This window comes from Callorhinus ursinus, unplaced genomic scaffold, assembly GCF_003265705.2.
Source record: "Callorhinus ursinus isolate GAN/ISIS: 27379988/994484 unplaced genomic scaffold, GSC_fseal_2.0 scaffold11, whole genome shotgun sequence".
NCBI classification, from domain to species: domain Eukaryota; kingdom Metazoa; phylum Chordata; class Mammalia; order Carnivora; family Otariidae; genus Callorhinus; species Callorhinus ursinus.
Genome location: NW_027397073.1, coordinates 42573865 through 42593844, shown reverse-complemented (window position 1 = coordinate 42593844; position 19980 = coordinate 42573865).

Here is a 19980-nt window from a genome sequence, read left to right as displayed (position 1 = left end):
TGCCACTGCTTTCATAACTCAAGTATTTCTTCAATGTACTTAAAAATAAAAACCACAGATCTATGAAGTTGTATTTGGCTTAAGCACTGTACACATTATCAAATTCCAAATTAGTTGAATCTACTAAGAAATTTTCACTAAATAATGTAGCCTTCTATATTGTATAATGTATGATCTTTAAATTTCTCAACAGGCATTTTCTGGACTTCTATGACTAAATTTATTGTTCCTGCTTTAAAAAGCAATAATTATCTACTTACGTATTTTTTCCTTCAGAACAAGAATATTGTCTACTCATTTTGTTATGCCACTTTATTCGTGAGGCTGGTTTTCAACTGTTCTGATACTTCTTTTTTTTCTTGAAATTCCTTTACATGATTCAAATATTTGAAAAGCTTGCCTTAAACGAAATTAGAATCTTTTAAACCATAGTTTAAAAAGAACTAAATGCAAAGCCCAAAATTATCTAAGGTCTAATTCCAAACCTATCATTAACTATCCATATATCATTTAGCAATCCAGATAACACACTGTCTTTATTTATTTATTTTTATTTTATTTTATTTTATTTTTTATTATGTTATGTTAGTCACCATACATTACATCATTAGTTTTTGATGTAGTTGCACTGTCTTTATTTTTAAAACAAAGTGAATGACCTTAATATGTCTTTAAATATTAAAATCCATACAGCTGAAAGTTAAAGCTTACTGTTATGTGGTTTGAGGTTTCTGATACCTCAGTAACCAACAGTAATGCAGTATGTATTGAAGGCCATGTGCTAATAGGAAGATAAGCAAGAAATGGTCCTTCTTTCCTTCATTCTTACATTGGTACAATTTTCACCTGTCCATCTCTCTATATATTATCTTATTTGATTGCTCATAACAACTTATGAGATAGAAAGGACAGCTATTATTAGCTTCATTTAAAAGATAAAGGCAAGTAGTTTCAAAGAGATCAAGCATGTTAGAAAATTCTAGAGCTAGTGAGAGAGGCAGAATGAAAATTATGTAAGACATTATTGTTACATATTGATTAGCGTGCACTGTTCTTGAATAACATTCTTTAGGCCTCTCTTCCTGAATCACATAATACTGTCCCACTGTGAAACAGGCATTACAATTTTGTATTTACTTCTAATGTATCTCAAAGGGAACCTTGTTTAATGATATAACATTTGTAAATCTCTTTGAATAAAGAAATCATTTAAATGCAAAGTACTCCTGAACATTATCCCCTTTACTCTCCCACTGGGTACATAAAAATCAAATAGGGCTGACTGTGATCTTTTAGGAACATAAAAGTGTCATAAATAGACTCCTTGCACCTTGCTGCACCACCCGCCAGAGAAACCATGCACCTCAGCCAGATCTCTAAGTGAGGTTATGATACCCAGGCCACAAACCCTCCACAGAGCATTAGCGGGGGAAATTGACAAGCTGAAAAACTGGTCCTAAACTTGCACTTAGTCTCAAATCAGCAGGCACTGGGAATTAGTTTCTCACGCAGCTCAAGCAAACGCGCAGAGATCAGACTTGCACAGGAGGGGAAAGCGTGGCTCTTGGAATCAAAAATGACGCCGCAAGATGGATCAAAGAATTCTAAACAATTTCACCGCTCCTGCTGCCACTGGCCATTGTACGCACCTCCTCTGGCTCGTTTCCTCTTACTTTCTCTTGCCACTTAATGTGTTGTTCCAGTAATCTAGTAGTAGTGTCCTAACGGGCTTGCAACTTGAGTTTCTTTCCTTAATAAACGAAATTTCCCCCAATTTCCACAACGATAGTTGTGTCGTTGATTCTTTCGTTGTCTGGGATATTCCCCGTGGAGCATCCCGTGTAATCCCCGAATTTCAGTTTAGGGTATAAAGAGCTTGATCAGCAGCGCGTGCTCTTTTCACGCAGGCTGTTATTTTTGTTGCCCTTTGGCTTATCAGTGTTTCTAACGGATTGCTCATGCTTCCTCCATACTTACCTTTATCTACATACCAAATCTCCTACAAAACCCCGTTTGGACACATCCTTCATAGAATTACAAAATTTTAAACTATTGATGTAAAATGTATGTGCAGTGAAAGGCACAGGTGTTGAAAAGCTCAGTGAGGGGGTGCCTGGGTAGCTTAAATGGTTGAGAGTCGGCCTTCAGCTCAGGTCCTGATCTCCAAGTCCAGGGATGAGCTTGCTTGCCCTTCTCCCTTTGCCTCTCCCCCTGCCTGTACTCGTCTCTCTGTCTCTCTGTCTCTCTCTCAAATTAATAAATACAACAAAATGCAGAGCATTCCACCAATCCAGAGAGTTATCATCCAGTAAAACCTCCTAACCCCATAAGGTACCACTGTTCTGATTTTTATTTCTACAGATAATTTTTTCTGGTCAACAACTTCATGAAAATGAAATCATACAGCATGCACTGTTTTCTGTCTGATTTTCTTTTCTTTCTTTCTTTTTCTTTCTTTTTTTTTTTTTTTTTTTTTGCAATTCCATATAAATTCTAAATACCATTTATCAGGTTGAGGAAATTTTCTTCTATTTTTGGTTTGTGAAGAGCATTTATCATGACTTCACTTTAAATTTTATTAAATGCTTTTTCTACATCTGTTGAGATGGTGACATGGTTTCCCTCCATTCTCCTGTTAAGTTTTTATCAATTTTTTGAATATTAAACCAACCTTACATTTATGGGATAAACCCAATTTTATTTTCCTGTATTATCCTTTTTATATATTGTTGGATTTGATTACTTAAAAATTTTTAAATTTTTGTATGTGATCTATCTATCTATATAGATATATATATGTATTGTTTAAATGATCCATGTATTTGTGTAAGTGATTTATATATATATTTTTTTTGTATTGTCTTTCTCCGGTTAGGTATCATGGTAATTCTAGTCTTATAAAATCAGTTGGGAAGTGTTTCTTCTCCTTTCCTCTACTTACTAAAAGAGATTGTGTAGGACTGATATTATTTCTCCCTTAAACATTTGATTGAAATCACCAGTGCTATCTTACTGGCTTAGAGTTTTCTTTGTGGGAAGGTTTTTTAATTACCACTTCATTTTCTTTAACAGATATGGGGCAATCAGATATTATTTATTCTTAAGTCAGTTCTGATAAATTTTTATTTTCAAAATTATTCTAATTGCATCTAAGCTAGCTAATTTATTAGCATAAAGTTGTTTATCACATTTCCTCTCAATCATTTTGCTGTCTTTTTAAACTGTAGCAAGGCCCCCTTTTTAATTGTGATATTGGTAATCTATGTTTTATCTATCTTTTTACTGATCAATCCAGCTAGACCTCAAGCAATTATATTTTTTCAATAAAACCAATTTTTGATTTTCCTCATTGTGGTCCATTTTCTGTTTACTAATTTACAATCTTACCAATATTATTTTCTTCATATATAAATTTTTATTCATATGGGTTTAATTTGCACTTCTATTTTTAGTTTTTTTTTTTTCTAAAAGATTGTATTTTTTTGTTTATTTGTCAGAGAGAGAGAGACAGTACAAGCAGGGGGAGGGGCAGAGACAGAGGGAGAAGCAGACTCCTCGCTAAGCAGGAAGCCAGATATGGGACTGGATCCCAGGACCCTGGGATCATGACCTGAGCTGAAGGCAGACGCTTAACCCAATGAGCCACCCAGGCATCCCTATTTTTAGCTTCTTAAATGGAAAATTAGATCTTGACTTTGAACCTCTCTTCTTATCTCTTATAAGCATTTAAGGTATAATTTTCTCTCTAAAATCTGTTTTAATTTTCTCTTAAAACCTCAGGTTTATGTGATTTAGGTTATATATATTATATATACATAATATATAACTAATACATCTAAAATATATTTTGTATTTTATTTACATAAAATTCAAAATATTTTAAAATTTTCCTTATGATTTCTCATTAGAACTTAGATGGTTTTTAAGTATTTTTAACACCTTACTATAAAATTCATATACCATTAACTTCACCTATTTAAAGTTTACAATTCATTGGCTTTGGTATATTAAGGGAGACAGAAACAATTTTAGAATATTTTCATTATTCCAAAAGAAAACCCAGGACTCTTTTGCTGTTACCATTCATTTCCCCTCCCAACAGCCCTGGGCAACCACTGATCTACTTTCAGTCTATATAGATTTGTCTATCCTAAACATTTCATGTGAATGGAATCATATAATATGTGGTCTTTTTTCGCTGGTTTCTTTCACTTAGCATGTTTTTAAAATTCATTCATGTGATGGTTTGGTATATTTTATTTATCTGTTCATCAGTTGATGGACACTTGATTTGCTTCTACTTTTCAGATATGATGAATAATGCTGCTATCTACATTTGTGTACCTGTTTCTGTATATGCATATATATTTATCTCTTTTGGATAAATACCTAGATGTAAAATTGCCAGATCATATGGTAACTCCATGTTGAAGGAATTGACACACTGTTTTCCAAAAAAGCCAAACCATTTTACATTTCCATCAGCAGTGTCCTGAGGGTTGCTTTGCTCCATGGGCTCACCAACACTTGTTATTTTCTATCTTCTTGATTCTAGACAACCTAAAGGGTGTGAAGTCATATCTCACTGTGGTTTTGATTTGTTTGTCCATGATGACTGGTGATGTCTAGCATCATCTCATATCCATATTGGTCATCTATATACCTTCTTTGGAGAAATGTTGATTCAGACCCTTTGCTCATTTTTAAATTAGGTTGTCTTTTTATTGAGTTATAAGAAGTTGATATATATTCTTGATATAAATGCCTTATCAGATTTATGATTTGTAAATATTTTCTTTCATTCTGTGGGGTTTTTTTTCTGTTATCTGAAACACTAAAGTTCCTAAATTTGATGATGTCCAGGTGATCTATGTTTTCTTTAGTTGCTTGTGTTTTTTGGTGTCTTAGGTCTAATAGTCCATTGTCAAATCTAAGATCATGGTTTCTATGTGTTAGTCAGTGGACTTCAGGTAAAGCAGACTGCCCTCTATAACGTGAATGGTACTCATCCAATCAGTGGAATATTTGAATATAACAAGAAGCCTGGACTCCTCTGAGCAAGAGAGAATTTTCCAGAAGACTGTCTTTGGACTTCATCAGCAACACCAGGTCTTCCTGGTTCTTGCAGTAGCTTGTCATCCTTCAGACACATACAGTAACATTAGCTCTTCTTGGTCTCCCGCCTACTGGCCCACCCTGCAGATTTTGAATTTGCCAGGCTCCATAATCATGCAAGCCAGTTCCTTATAATAAAACTCTATATATGCACACACACACACCCTTTTGGTTCTGTTTCTCTGTAGATCCTTGACTAACACAAGTTTTGGTACAGAGAGTGGTTCTAGAGGAATAGAAATGTAGGTATGAGTTTTCTGAATTGATTATGGGGCTTCCAAAATGGCTAATTTTCTCAGATGGAAAGATATTAATGCACTGATAGTCAATGGCATGATTTGGAAAAGGAGGGAAGCTCTTGTTATCATCACTGGACACTTTTTTTTTTTTTAAGAGAGAGAGAGAGGGGTGGGGGAAGGGAAAGAAAGAGAGAGGGAGAGAAAGAATCTTAAGCTGGTTCCACACCCACTGCCAAGCCCTGAAATCATGACCTGAACTGAAATCAAGAGTTGGACTCTTAACTGACTGAGCCACACAGGCGCCCCAACACTGGACCCTCCTAATCAAACACTTCTAAGAAGCGGATCTGGGTGACCATGTATTTTATATTTTTGAACATTTTTGTCAAACTAACAGATAAAATGAGACGAGCTAGTTGTTTCTAATGTTTCTGAACAAAGTGGGTATGGAAAAGAATGTACTCAGGAATTAGAATTCCTAGCTTGAGCACCACATAAATGACCTAAAAGTTTCCATGTGGCCAATAAAGACACTTTATCACCTATAACCACAAGGCTGAGATTGCTGAAAATCAAATCTGAAGTCTCAAACTGTAAGTAGCTAAATTACAAACCCAATGTGAATTCCCAACCTCACAGGGTATCTACTCTTATAAAGCAAGGGCACTGATAGGGAAGGAATGGGATCCTCAGCGTTGAAATTGGAATATGTAGAACGATGAAGCTGGGGACACTGAGCTCCTAAATGTTGATGAGTTTTCTTGGGCAGTAGAAGTAGCCTTACTACCCTCCTCTGAGGGAATTAACCTTGCATTGCCCGAGGAAACTGTGATGGCCTCCCCTGAAGCAGTTGCCTTATAAGAGACTGCTGATTTACCTCAGAACTCATCTCCACAACCCATCTTTGCTACTGGACCTACAACTAGATTCAAGTCCCAGCAGGCCCCTGGGTGAGGTACAATGTGGAAACTTTAAGGGGGTGTGTACTATACTCCAAAATAATAACTTAAATTTTTTTTAAAGATTTTATTTATTTATTTAATTGACAGAGAAAGAGAGAGAGACAGAGAGAGAGGGAACACAAGCAGGGGGAGGGTCAGAGGGAGAAGCAGGCTTCCTGCCGAGCAAGGAACCCGATGCGGGGCTCGATCCCAGGACCCTGAGATCATGACCTGAGCTGAAGGCAGTTGCTTAACCAACTGAGCCACCCAGGCACCCCAACAATAACTTAAATTTTCTAATTCATACAAAGAGAAATTCAGAGAATATATACAGGAATGAGTATTAAGGGAGTAGCATAATGTTGGGAAAAGAAAGTTAAATCAGGCTAAATTTATTGATATGAGTCCACTAAGCAGAGATTCTGCACTTAATATTTCAGCTCAGGGAGTTAGAAAAACCTCTAATTGCTTCATTGGTTGACTGAAACATGGAACAAAAGGTAGCCCATAGTAAATGATTTGGAAATGCCAGAACTGCCTTGGTTTACTGTCAAGGAAGGGATTCAAAGATGCAGGGAAATTGGAATATTAGAGTAGATTTGTCGGGGCACCTGGGTGGCTCAGTCGTTAAGCATCTGCCTTCGGCTCAGGTCACGATCCCAGGGTCCTGGGATCGAGCCCCGCATCGGGCTCCCTGCTCTGCGGGAAGCCTGCTTCTCCCTCTCCCACTCCCCCTGCTTGTGTTCTCTCTCTCGCTGTGTCTCTCTCTGTCAAATAAATAAATAAATAAATATTTAAAAAAAAAAAAGAGTAGGTTTGTCATTTAAGACCTACTCACCCCCCCCGAGGGGATTTAGAAGATACACATTTCACCATGACTATAAAAAATGAATTTTAAACATTCCTACAATGGCTCTCTGTAAGTCAAATCTTACAGTGGGAACCGTGGTCACTGAATTGGAATCTTAAATGCAATGGAAGTAGTAATTGGATCCAAGGGAGCAGGGGCCAAGTGGTGGCACTCAACAGCAAAAGGCAAGGTAGGTATAGTTACTGTAATGGGACAGCAGAGTCAAAGCAGCAATCAAAATAGTATGACTCAGGCAGATTTATAGCATTGGCTAGTTGATCAGGTTATTCCTAGAAGTGAAATTGATAGGAAGTCTACTAAATTTTTACTTGATCTGTATAAGTAAAAATGTTCTAGGTTAAGTGAACAAAAGTCTAACCTGAATAATAAAAAACAGAGTCATGACCCCATTAATCCATACCCAGACATGAACCAATTTACAGACCCAGAACACTTTGAATGACTAGGGGAGATCAGGTCTCCTTGAGGAATGTCTCTGATACACTGACAAAAATGTATCTTGTTAATATTTCTCCCAGCCTTTCCCAAAAGAATGGATGTCCTTTTACTAGGGTAATTATACATTGTGGAAAAAGGACATAATCAGACATTTTGGAAACTACTAGACATGGGCTCTGAACTGACACTAATTCCTTGCAACCCCAAATGTCACTATGGTTCACCAATCAGAGAAGGGGCTAATAGTGGTCAGATGATCAATGGGGTTTTAGCTCAGGTCTGCCTCACAGTGAGCTCAGTGGGTCACCAACAATATCTTGTGGTTATTTTCCCCATTCCAAAATAAATATTTGGAATAGACACACCCAATAGTTGGCAGAACCCAAACGTTGGTTCCTTGACCTGGGGAGTGAGGACTACTTTGTTGAGAAATGCCAAGTGGAAGCCATTAAATCTGTCTTTACCTAGGTTAGTAGTAAACCAAAAGCAATAACTCATTCCTGGAAGCACTGAAGATATTAGTGCCCCATCAAGGACTTGAAAGAGGAGGGAGACTTGCCTATTTGGCCTGTGAAGAATACAGATATATCTTGGAGAGCAACAGTGGATTATCACAAGCTTAATTAGGTGGTGACTCCATTTGCAACTGCTGTGCCAGATGTGGTTTTGTTTCTTGAACAAATTAACACATCCCCTAGTAACTGATATGCAGCTATTGATCTGACAAATGCTTTTTCTCCATCCCTGTTAATTTGAGACCACTAGAAACAATTTCCTACCAGATGGCAAGGTCAAGAATACCTTCACTCTTCTACCCCAGGAGTATGTCGACTGTATTGGTCTGTTACTGCTGACATTAAAATATATATATATACCACAGACTGGGTGGCTTAAACAATAGAAACTTATTTTCTCATAGTTCTAGAGGCTAAGCGTCAAGGTGTCAGCAGGTTTGGTTGCTCTTGAGACCTCTCTCCTTGGCTTGCAAATGGCTGCCTCCTCACTGTGTCCTCACATGGCCCTTCACCAGTGCTTATGCATCCCTCGTATCTCTTTCTCTCTCTTCTTATAAGGACACCAGTCCTATTGGATAAGAATCCCACTTTTATGACATTATGTAATCTTAATGACTTCCTTAAAGGCCGTATCTCCAAATACAAGCATGTTGGAGGTGAGGGCTTCAACATAAGGGTTTTAGAGGACAAGGTTCAGTGTAGAACACCAATTTTCTAATCTTATGTCAAAATTTAGTCTACAGGGAAGTTGATTGTCTTTCCATTCCACAAGATATCACATTGGTCCATTACATTGGACATAGTAAGGAAGAAGCAGCAAATACTCTAAACTTATTAGAAAGATATTTACATGTTGAGGGTTGGGGGAAAAAGAACTTACAAAAACGTAGAGACCTTATACCTCAGTAAAATGTCTAGACATCCAGTGATGTTGGGCATGTGAAGATATCCTTTCTAAGGTGAAGAATAATTTATTGTATCTGACCCCTCCTATAACCAAACAAGAGGCACAATGTTTAATGGTACCTCTCTGGATTTTTGAGGCAACATATTCCTTATATTGGTGTGTTACTCTGCCCTATTTACCTCAATGACCCATAAAGCTGTTAGTTTTCAGTAAGGTCCAGAAAAAGAAAGGGATCTATGATAGATCCTGGCTGCTATGTGAGCAGTTCTGTCATGTGGGTCATATAATCCAGCAGATCCAATGGTGCATTACGTGTCAGTGGCTGAGAAGGATGCTGTCTGAAGCCTTTGGTAGGTCCCTGCACATGACACAGCACAGGTCCTTAGAATTTTGGAGCAAAAGCCTGATACTCTCTCCTCTTGAGAAATAGTGTTTGACCTCCTATGGGGCCTTAGTAGAGATTGAATACTTAGCCATGGGCCATCAAGTTAACATGTGACCTGAGCTTCCCATCATGAACTGAATGCATCTGACCCACAAACCCATAAAGCTGGACATGTACAGCAGCCCTCCGTCATCAAATGGAAGTGGTATATACAAGATCAGGCACAAAGAGGGTAGATTATAACCAGAGTCCTGGAGATAAAAAGACCTGTTAGGATGACCTATTTGTATTCAACAACCTAAGATTGAAGTGACTGATAACAGTCAGGAGTGAAAAAAAAGGAGAGATAAATGAGTAGGCTATGTATGTATAAATGGCTGCTGAAGACAGACGAGTAGAATGAGACCCTCTACAGATATTCAGCAGATAAAACAAAAAGTCCCAAGGATAAAACCTGGAAAAACAACAAAATGATTTATAGAGATTTATAGATTTATATTGGGATATAATGGATGAGCAAAATGACATAAAAAATGCAAGAAACAGCTATATGAACAGGTACTTAAAATCACTGGAGATAAGAAAAAATACACATTAAAACAATAAACTATTACTCGTTATCTATCAGATTTTCAAAAATTGTAAAGTTGAATAATGAATAGTGATGGTTGTCATAGAGAAAATCAGGTGCTTTTATTTTTTTAAAAGAATTTTTTTTTTTATTCATTTGAGAGAGAGAGACAGAGAGAGCATAAGCAGGGGGAGAGACAGGGAGAGAGGGAGAAGCAGTTCTCCACTGAGCTGAGAGAATCAGGTGCTTTTATGTACTGATATTGAAAGTATAAACTTTTATAGTCCTTTTGCAGAGTAATCTCAGTTCTCACTCAGTTCATGTATGTGTTTATAATTCAGTAATTCCACTTCTGACTTTATATTCTAGAGAAATGTTTGTCTGATACTTATGGGACAAGTAGGGGATATTTATCAAATCGTTATCTGGGAAAGTGAGGGGTTAAAAACAAACTAAGACCAAAAATGTGAGGCAATGGATAGTGTGGGAAGTACATAGCATGTGTGGCAGATGTATTATTGTTAAAATAGTTACTGTACTCATAAGATCAGTACTGTACTCATAAGATCAGAGTGGAAATGGCATGTACCCTCTCTAAGCAAAAGCTTTAAGGACCAAAGCATAGGTCTTCTGTGTCTCTTTTACTTTTGTCACAAGAATGGCTCTATTGTAGCTAGGAGCTCTTCCTTCACCTAGATCCTGGAGTGAAGAAGATATAGAACAGAGACACAGACAACATGTAATGCAAATAAGAATTAAACTTTTGTTTTTATAAGTCACTAGAATTCAGGTGATGTGTTTTCTTGGAGTGCAACCTCTCAAAAGCTGTTACTTTGTGGAATGCCTCATCGTAGTTAGAAGAATCTCATGTTTGGATCTGAAATAATTAGTGGTGATTGCAAAAAGAAATACATGGAACATCTGGAGATGCCATGAGGTGAGACTCTGACTCTTGTTTTTCGGTTTCTGCACAGGTCATGATCTCACAGGGTCTTGAGGTTGAGACCCTGCAGGCTCCACCTCAGCTTAGGATTCTCTCCCTCTCTCTCTCTGCCCCTACCTCCTCTCCACTCATGGACTCTCTCTCTCTTTCTTAAAATAGAAAAGAAAGAAAGAAAGAAAGAAAGAAAGAAAGAAAGAAAGAAAGAAAGAAAGAAAGAAAGAAAGAAAGAAATACAGTGTAAGCTGTCTAAAACAATATTAGTTAAGTGAATTCAAAATATAATAAATGAGTCAAGGTACGTATTTTAGAAGAATACATACAAATCCAATGAAACATGAAATACCTTAGAACATTTGCCTATGGAAGCTAAAGAGAATGTGAATGGGGAACAGAGATAAAAAAATACAAAACAATATATGAATATTAATCTACATGTAAGTATGCTTACTTGCATAATAGATAAATCCCTCAAAGGGAAAAAATGTTTTAAATGTGAATAATAATAAGAGGAATGTAATTAACTCAACTCTTTGCACCTAAGGACCAAGAACAAACAAACAAACAAACAAACAAACAAAAATATTAATGAGAGGGAAAGAAAGTGGAAAAAGAGACAAATTTCAGGGAAGTTTATAGGGGTAAATCTTTCACCAAGTAAGCAGAAATTTAGCAATATCACAAGCCATGAAAGTTCAAAGAAGGTAAGAATTGACAAGTGCAACTATACTCAAGCAAAAAAAAAAATTGACAAGTAGCTATTTGTTTTGTTTGTTATAAAGTCACTAATGCCATCCTGTGTTTCTATAATTGTAGGTATTATGAAAGCATGGGATGACTTAGAATGGAACTTTGGAAGCAGTTTATCAGAGAACTGTGTAATTGTATCTATCCCTCCTTCCCAAACTTTTGCAGGAGAGAAGAGGATTTGACAGCATTAATTGTATGTCTAACCTGGAAAAACATTCTCCCCCTGGTTTTGTGGTGAGAGCACCTTAGAAGTGTTCGCCAAAGTCCCTTTGGCATTCCACAAAAATTGTCAGATGACTTTCGGTCTACTCTTTGAGAGATTATGGTTGTCTCATTCCAGAACACATAATAGTTACTTTTAGATAAGCTTTTGTACCCTTGCTGTGATTTTTATTTACTGAGCCCATTGAGATAGTGTTTGTGAGCTCAGTACAGAAGTAGGTGCCTAGCAAATATGGGCTGGCTTTGATTCCATTGCAGTCTCCAGGTGTACTCCATGTCCTTGGCAGAACACTGGAGGACATAAGGTTTTGCATCGCAATGCATGTAGCTTTTCCCTCTTTCTGATCTCATATTTTCCTTAAAGAAATGAATTTGTGGGAAAATAGAATATTGTTCTGTAGCTTATCTCAAGATCCCTATGATCCAAATTTTTGATGCCTACATTATTCTACACTTTTTAAAAATTTTTTTATTGTTATGTTAATCACCATACATTACATCATTAGTTCTTGATGTAGTGTTCCATGATTCATTGTTTGTGCATAACACCCAGTGCTCCACGCAGAATGTGCCCTCTTTAATACCCATCACCAGACTAACCCATCCCCCCACCCCCTCCCCTCTAGAACCCTCAGTTTGTTTTTCAGAGTCCATCGTCTCTCATGGTTCGTCTCCCAATCTGACCTACTCCCCTTCATTCTTCCCCTCCTGCTATCTTCTTCTTTTTCTTTTTTCTTAACCTATGTTGCATTATTTGTTTCAGAGGTTCAGATCTCTGATTCAACAGTCTTGCACAATTCACAGCGCTCACCATAGCACATACCCTACCCAATGTCTATCACCCAGCCACCCCATTCCTCCCACCCCCCACCACTCCAGCAACACTCAGTTTGTTTCCTGAGATTAAGAATTCCTCATATCAGTGAGGTCATATGATACACGTCTTTCTCTGATTGACTTATTTCACTCAGCATAACACCCTCCATTTCCATCCATGTCGTTGCAAATGGCAAGATCTCATTCCTTTTGATGGCTGCATAATATTCCATTGTGTATATATACCACTTCTTCTTTATCCATTCATCTGTCGATGGACATCTTGGCTCTTTCCACAGTTTGGCTATTGTGGACATTGCTGCTATAAACATTGGAGTGCACGCACCCCTTTGGATCGCTACATTTGTATCTTTATGGTAAATACCTAGTAGTGCAATTGCTGGATCGTATGGTAGCTCTATTTTCAACTGTTTGAGGAACCTCCATACTGTTTTCCAGAGTGGTTGCACCAGCTTCCATTCCCACCAACAGTGTAGGAGGGTTCCCCTTTTTCCGCATCCCCGCCAACATCTGTCATTTCCTGACTTGTTAATTTTAGCCATTCTGACTGGTGTGAGATGGTATCTCATGGAGGTTTTCATTTGGATTTCCCTGATGCCGAATGATGTTGAGCACTTTTTCATGTGTCTGTTGGCCATTTGGATGTCTTCTTTGGAAAAATGTCTGTTCATGTCTTCTGCCCATTTCTTGATTGGATTATTTGTTCTTTGGGTGTTGACTTTGATAAGTTCTTTATAGATTTTGGATACTAGCCCTTTATCTGATGTGTCATTTGCAAATATTTTCTCCCATTCTGCCGGTTGTCTTTTGGTTTTGCGGACTGTTTCTTTTGCAGTGCAAAAGCTTTTTATCTTGATGAAATCCCAATAGTTCATTTTTGCCCTTGCTTCCCTTGCCTTTGGGAATGTTTCTAGGAAGAAGTTGCTGCAGCTGAGGTCGAAGAGGTTGCTACCTGTGTTCTCCTTTAGGATTTTGATGGACTCCTGTCTCACGTTTAGGTCTTTCAACCATTTTGAGCCTATTTTTGTGTGTGGTGTAAGGAAACGGTCCAGTTTAATTCTTCTGCATGTGGCTGTCCAATTTTCCCAACACCATTTGTTGAAGAGACTATCTTTCTTCCATTGGACATTCTTTCCTGCTTTGTCAAAGATTAGTTGACCATAGAGTTGAGGGTCCATTTCTGGGCTCTCTATTCTGTTCCACTGATCTCTGTGTCTGTTTTTGAGCCAGTACCATACTGTCTTGATGATGAAAGCTTTGTAATAGAGCTGGAAGTCTGGAATTGTGATGCCGCCAGCTTTGCTTTTCTTTTTCAATATTCCTCTGGCTATTCAGGGTCTCTTCTGGTTCCATACAAATTTGAGGATTATTTGCTCCATTTCTTTGAAAAAAAGTGGATGGTATTTTGATGGGTATTGCATTGAATGGGTAGATTGCTCTAGGTAGCATTAACATCTTCACAATGTTTGTTCGTCCAATCCATGAGCATGGAACGTTTTTCCATTTCTTTGTGTATTCTTCAATTTCTTTCATGAGTATTTTATAGTTTTCTGAGTACAGATCTTTTGCCTCTTTGGTTAAATTTATTCCTAGGTATCATACGGTTTTGGGTGCAATTGTAAATGGGATCGACTCCTTGATTTGTCTCTCTTCTATCTTGTTGTTGGTGTATAAGAATGCCACTGATTTCTGTGCATTGATTTTATATCCTGCTACTTTACTGAATTCCTGTATGAGTTCTAAAAATTCGGGGGTGGAGTCTTTTGGGTTTTCCACATACAGTATCATATCATCTGCAAAGAGTGAGAGTTTGACTTCCTCTTTGCCGATTTGGATGCCTTTTCTTTCTTTTTGTTGTCTGATTGCTGTGGCTAGGATTTCTAATACTATGTTGAAGAGCAATGGTGATAGTGGACATCCCTGCCGTGTTCCTGACCTTAGGGGGAAAGCTCTCAGCTTTTCCCCATTGAGAATGATATTTGCTGTAGGTTTTTCATAGATGGCTTTTATGATATTGAGGTATGTACCCTCTATCCCTATACTCTGAAGAGTTTTGATCAAGAAAGGATGCTGTCCTTTGTCAAATGCTTTTTCTGCATCTATTGAGAGGATCATATGATTCTTGTTCTTTCTTTTGTTAATGTATTGTATCACGTTGATTGATTTGCAGATGTTGAACCAACCTTGTAGCCCAGGGATAAATCCCACTTGGTCATGGTGAATAATCCTTTTAATGTACTGTTGTATCCTATTGGCTAGTATTTTGGTGAGAATTTTTGCATCCATGTTCATCAAGGATATTGGTCCGTAATTCTCCGTTTTGATGGGGTCTTTGTCTGGTCTGGGGATCAAGGTAATGCTGGCCTCATAAAATGAGTTTGGAAGTTTTCCTTCCATTTCTATTTTTTGGAACAGTTTCAGGAGAATAGGTATTAATTCTTTTTAAATGTTTGGTAGAGTTCACCTGCGAAGCCATCTGGCCCTGGGCTTTTGTTTGTTGGGAGATTTTTGATGACTGCTTCAATTTCCTTAGTGGTTATAGGTCTGTTCAGGTTTTCTATTTCTTCCTGGTTCAGTTTTGGTAGTTGATACATCTCTAGGAATGCATCCATTTCTTCCAGATTATCTAATTTGCTGGCATAGAGTTGCTCATAATATGTTCTTACAATTGTTTGTATTTCTTTGGTGTTGGTTGTGATCTCTCCTCTTTCATTCATGATTTTGTTGATTTGGGTTCTCTTTTCTTTTTGATAAGTCTGGCCAGGGGTTTATCAATCTTGTGAATTCTTTCAAAGAACCACCTCCTACTTTCGTTGATCTGTTCTACTGTTCTTTTGGTATCTATTTCATTGATTTCTGCTCTGATCCTTATTATTTCTCTTCTCCTGCTGGGTTTAGGCTTTATTTGCTGTTCTTTCTCCAGCTTCTTTCGGTGTAGGATTAGGTTGTGTATTTGAGACCTTTCTTGTTTCTTGAAAAAGGCTTGCATTGCTATGTACTTTTCTCTCAGGACTGCCTTTGCTATGTCCCAAAGATTTTGAACAGTTGTGTTTTCATTTTCATTGGTTTCCATGAATTTTTTTAATTCTTCTTTAATTTCCTGGTTGACCCATTCATTCTTTAGGAGGATGCTCTTTAGCCTCCATGTATTTGAGTTCCTTCCAACTTTCCTCTTGTGATTGAGTTCTAGTTCAAGGCATTGTGGTCTGAAAATATGCAGGGAATAATCTCAATCTTTTGGTACCGGTTAAGACCTGATTTGTGACCTAGGATGTGATCTATTCTGGAGAATGTTCCATGGGCACTAGAGAAGAATGTGTATTCTGTTGCTTTGGATGGAATGTTCTGAATATGTCTGTGAAGTCCTTTTGGTCCAGTGTGTCATTTAAAGTCTTTATTTCCGTGTTGATCTTTTGCTTAGATGATCTGTCCATTTCAGTTAGGGGGGTGTTAAAGTCCCCCAGTATTATTGTATTGTTGACAATGTGTTTCTTTGCTTTTGTTATTAATTGCCTTATGTAATTGGCTGCTCCCATGTTCTGGGCATAGATATTTACAATTGTTAGATCTTTTTGTTGGATAGACCCTTTAAGTAGGATATAGTGTCCTTCTTCATCTCTTATTACAGTTTTTGTTTTAAAATCTAATTTGTCTGATATAAGGACTGCCACCCCAGCTTTCTTTTGGTGTCCATTAGCATGGTAAATGGTGTTGCACCCCCTCACTTTCAATCTGGGGGTGTCTTTGGGTCTCAAATGAGTCTCTTGCAGACAGCATATCAATGGGTCTTGTTTTTTAATCCAATCTGATAGCCTGTGTCTTTTGATTGGGGCATTTAGCCCATTTACATTCAGGATAACTATTGAAGGGTATGAATTTAGTGCCATTGTATTGCCTGTAAGGTGACTGTTACTGTATATTGTCTCTGTTCCTTTCTGATCTATGCTGCTTTTAGGCTCTCTTTTTGCTTAGAGGACCCCTTTCAATATTTCTTGGAGGGCTGGTTTCGTGTTTGCAAATTCCTTTAGTTTTTCTTTGTCCTGGAAGCTTTTTATCTCTCCTTCTATTTTCAATGACAGCCTGGCTGGATATAGTATTCTTGGCTGCATATTTTTCTCGTTTAGTGCTCTGAAGATATCATGCCAGTCCTTTCTGGCCTGCCAGGTCTCTGTGGTTAGGTCTGTTGCCAATCTAATATTTCTACCATTGTAGGTTACAGATCTCTTCTCCCGAGCTGCTTTCAGGATTTTCTCTTTGTCTCTGAGACTCGTAAGTTTTACTATTAGATGTCGGGGTGTTGACCTATTTTTATTGATTTTGAGAGGGGTTCTCAGTGCCTCCTGGATTTTGTTGCCTGTTTTCTTCCTCACATTAGGGAAGTTCTCTGCTATTATTTGCTCCAATATACCTTCTGCCTCTGTCTTCTTTCTTCTTCTTCTGGGATCCCAATTATTCTAATGTTGTTTCCTCTTATCATATCACTTATCTCTCGAATTCTGCCCTCGTGATCCTGTAGTTTCTCTCTCTTTTTCTCAGCCTCTTTATTTTCCATCATTTGGTCTTCTATATCGCTGATTCTCTCTTCTGCCTCATTTATCCTAGCAGTTAGTGCCCCCATTTTTGATTGCACCTCATTAATAGCCTTTTTGATTTGGCTTGGTTTAGATTTTAGTTCTTTTATTTCTCCAGAAAGGGTTTCTCTAATAACTTCCATGCTTTTTTCAAGCCCAGCTAGTATCTTTAAAGTCATGATTCTGAACTCTAGGTCCTACATTGTACTAATGTCCGTATTGAGTAGGTCCCTGGCTGATGGTACTATCTCTTGTTCTTTTTTCTGAGGTGATTTTTTTCATCTTGTCATTTTGTCCAGAGGAGAATAGATGAATGAGAGAACAAAATGCCAACAGGTTAACAATGTCCCCAGCAAATATACTCTATACAAATCAGAAAAGACTTGAAACCAGGGGAAAAGAAAAGGAAAGAAAGAAAAAAGAAAGAGAAAAGAAAAAAAAAACAAAAAGAAAAAGATAAAAACAAAAACAGAACAATACAAAAAAACAGAATATGATCAAATATGATCAGGCTAGTGCATAGATCAGTGCCACACACTAGATTTTGGGCATATTTTGGTCTGTTAGAAGAAAGTGCCTCCTAAAATTTTAAAGGAAGAAACACTTATATATGTACAAAATAAGGGTTGATACAATGAAGGGATGGAAGATGACTGTAAAGATGAAAAGTATAAAAGATAAGAAGTTGTTTGAAAAAAGAAAGAAGAAGATTAAAAAAGAAAAAGGAAAACGAAAAAAAAGAAAAGGGAGAGAATGTGATCAGGCAGGAGACTAGAACAAAGCCATACACTAGTGATTTAGGGTATATTTGATCTGTTACAAGAAACAGTATCTCAAAATTTTAAAGAGGCAACAACTTATATATATATGCCAAAAATAAGGGTAACTAGTATGAAGGGATAAAATATGACTCTAAAAATGAAAAATAAAAATGTTTTTTTAAAAAAAGTGATTGATAAGATGTTGGTTGAAAAGGGGAAATAGAAAAATTTAAAAAAAGAGTTAAAAAATTAACTCTGAAAAATTAATGAATCATGGTAAAAAAAAGCCATGAATTCTATGTGCAGTATTTCCCTTGCGCTGGAGTTCTCCCATTCTCCTTGATCGGTAAACTTGGCCTTGGCTTGCTGGCTGTTCGTGCTGATCTTCTGGGGGAGGGGCCTGTTGCCATTGTTCCCAAATGTCTTTGCTGGAGGCGGAATTGCCCCGCCCTTGTTGGTCCGGGCTAAGCAAGCTGCTCGGGTTTGCTCTCAGGAGCTTTTGTTCCCTGCAAGCTCTGGTACAGCTTTGGACGACCAGGGTGAAAATGGTGGCCTCCCAGTCTCCACTTGGAGGAGCTGAGAACTCGGGACCCTGCTCCTCAGCGCGCCCCCAGAGAAAAGCAATCACTCCCATCTCCCTGATCTCCGGCCGCACTGCATGCTCACCCTGCCTGTGACCGAGCCTTTCTATCTCTGGCACCCGACCCCGTGTGGAGTCTCCAAACCCAGCAGATCCCTGTGGTGTGCTTCTGCGCCGCTCCTCCTGGGGGAGGGAGGGGAGTCTTCCCGTATCTGCCGCTTGTTGGGTCCCTGCTGGAGGAGCAGTGGCCCGACTGGGCCGCGGATCACAGTTTATGGCCCCCCGAGCTGAGAGCCCACGCCTCGGCTCTGTCTCTGCAGCTGGTTTCTCCACTCAATATCTGGGAGCTCTGCTGCACTCAGGCACCCCTGGTCTTTCTGTGACCCTGAGGGTCCTGAGACCACACTGTCTCGCGAGGGTTCCACCCCCTGCTTAGCCACTGGAGCAGTGTCCCTCAGTGGAGCCAGCTTTTTAAAAGTTCCGATTCTGTGCTCCCCGGCTCTATCACTTGCCAGAAGCGGCCAAGGGAGGCCCCCTCCCCCGCTGTCTATCCTCCCGAATATCGCCTCGGATTCACTTCTCCGCACGTCCTACCTTCCAGTAAGTGGTCGCCTCTCTGTTCAGAGTTGTTGCTACTCTCTTCTTCGATCTCCTGTTGAGTTCGTAGGTGTTCAGAATGGTTTGATCCCTATTCAGCTGAATTCCTGAGACCAGAGGAAATCCAGGTCTCCTACTCCTCTGCCATCTTGCTCCGCCCCCTATTTTACACTTTTTATGACCTTCGAGTTTCCTGATATGAAACATACTTTTCTCTTCTTCTCATGCTTATTTTATTGAAAAAATGTTAAGGAGTTCATGATAAGGTAGGAGAATATTAATTTCTCAAAGAAAGCACTCTTAGTTTTAAATTCCCAGTAAGGAAAATGCATGAGAGAAAGATAAGAAAATAATACAGAAATTAAAGGAGATAATTATTTTTAAAATCAGAATTGGAAAAAATTAAAATTTTAATAATGAAAGTGGATCATTATATGTGAATAGGTTGAGGGATATAGGCATTTAAGTCTTATCCTCAAATGACTTCCATCTCTCCCAAGATTCTCCCAAGATGCATTATATTTTATGTAAATTAGCTTGAGGTCATGATAAAACAAAATTTTCCTCAAGTTTGATCCAAAGAACAGTAGTCCTAAGAGGTATCCTTTGAAATAAGAAGGGAAAATTCTGCCTACTATATTATCTTGGAGACTCTCCTGTCACATTAATATATTAAAAGTGCTAAGACAAACTGACATAAAGAAACTTGTTCAACTTGATCTAATACAGTTTTTCCAAAC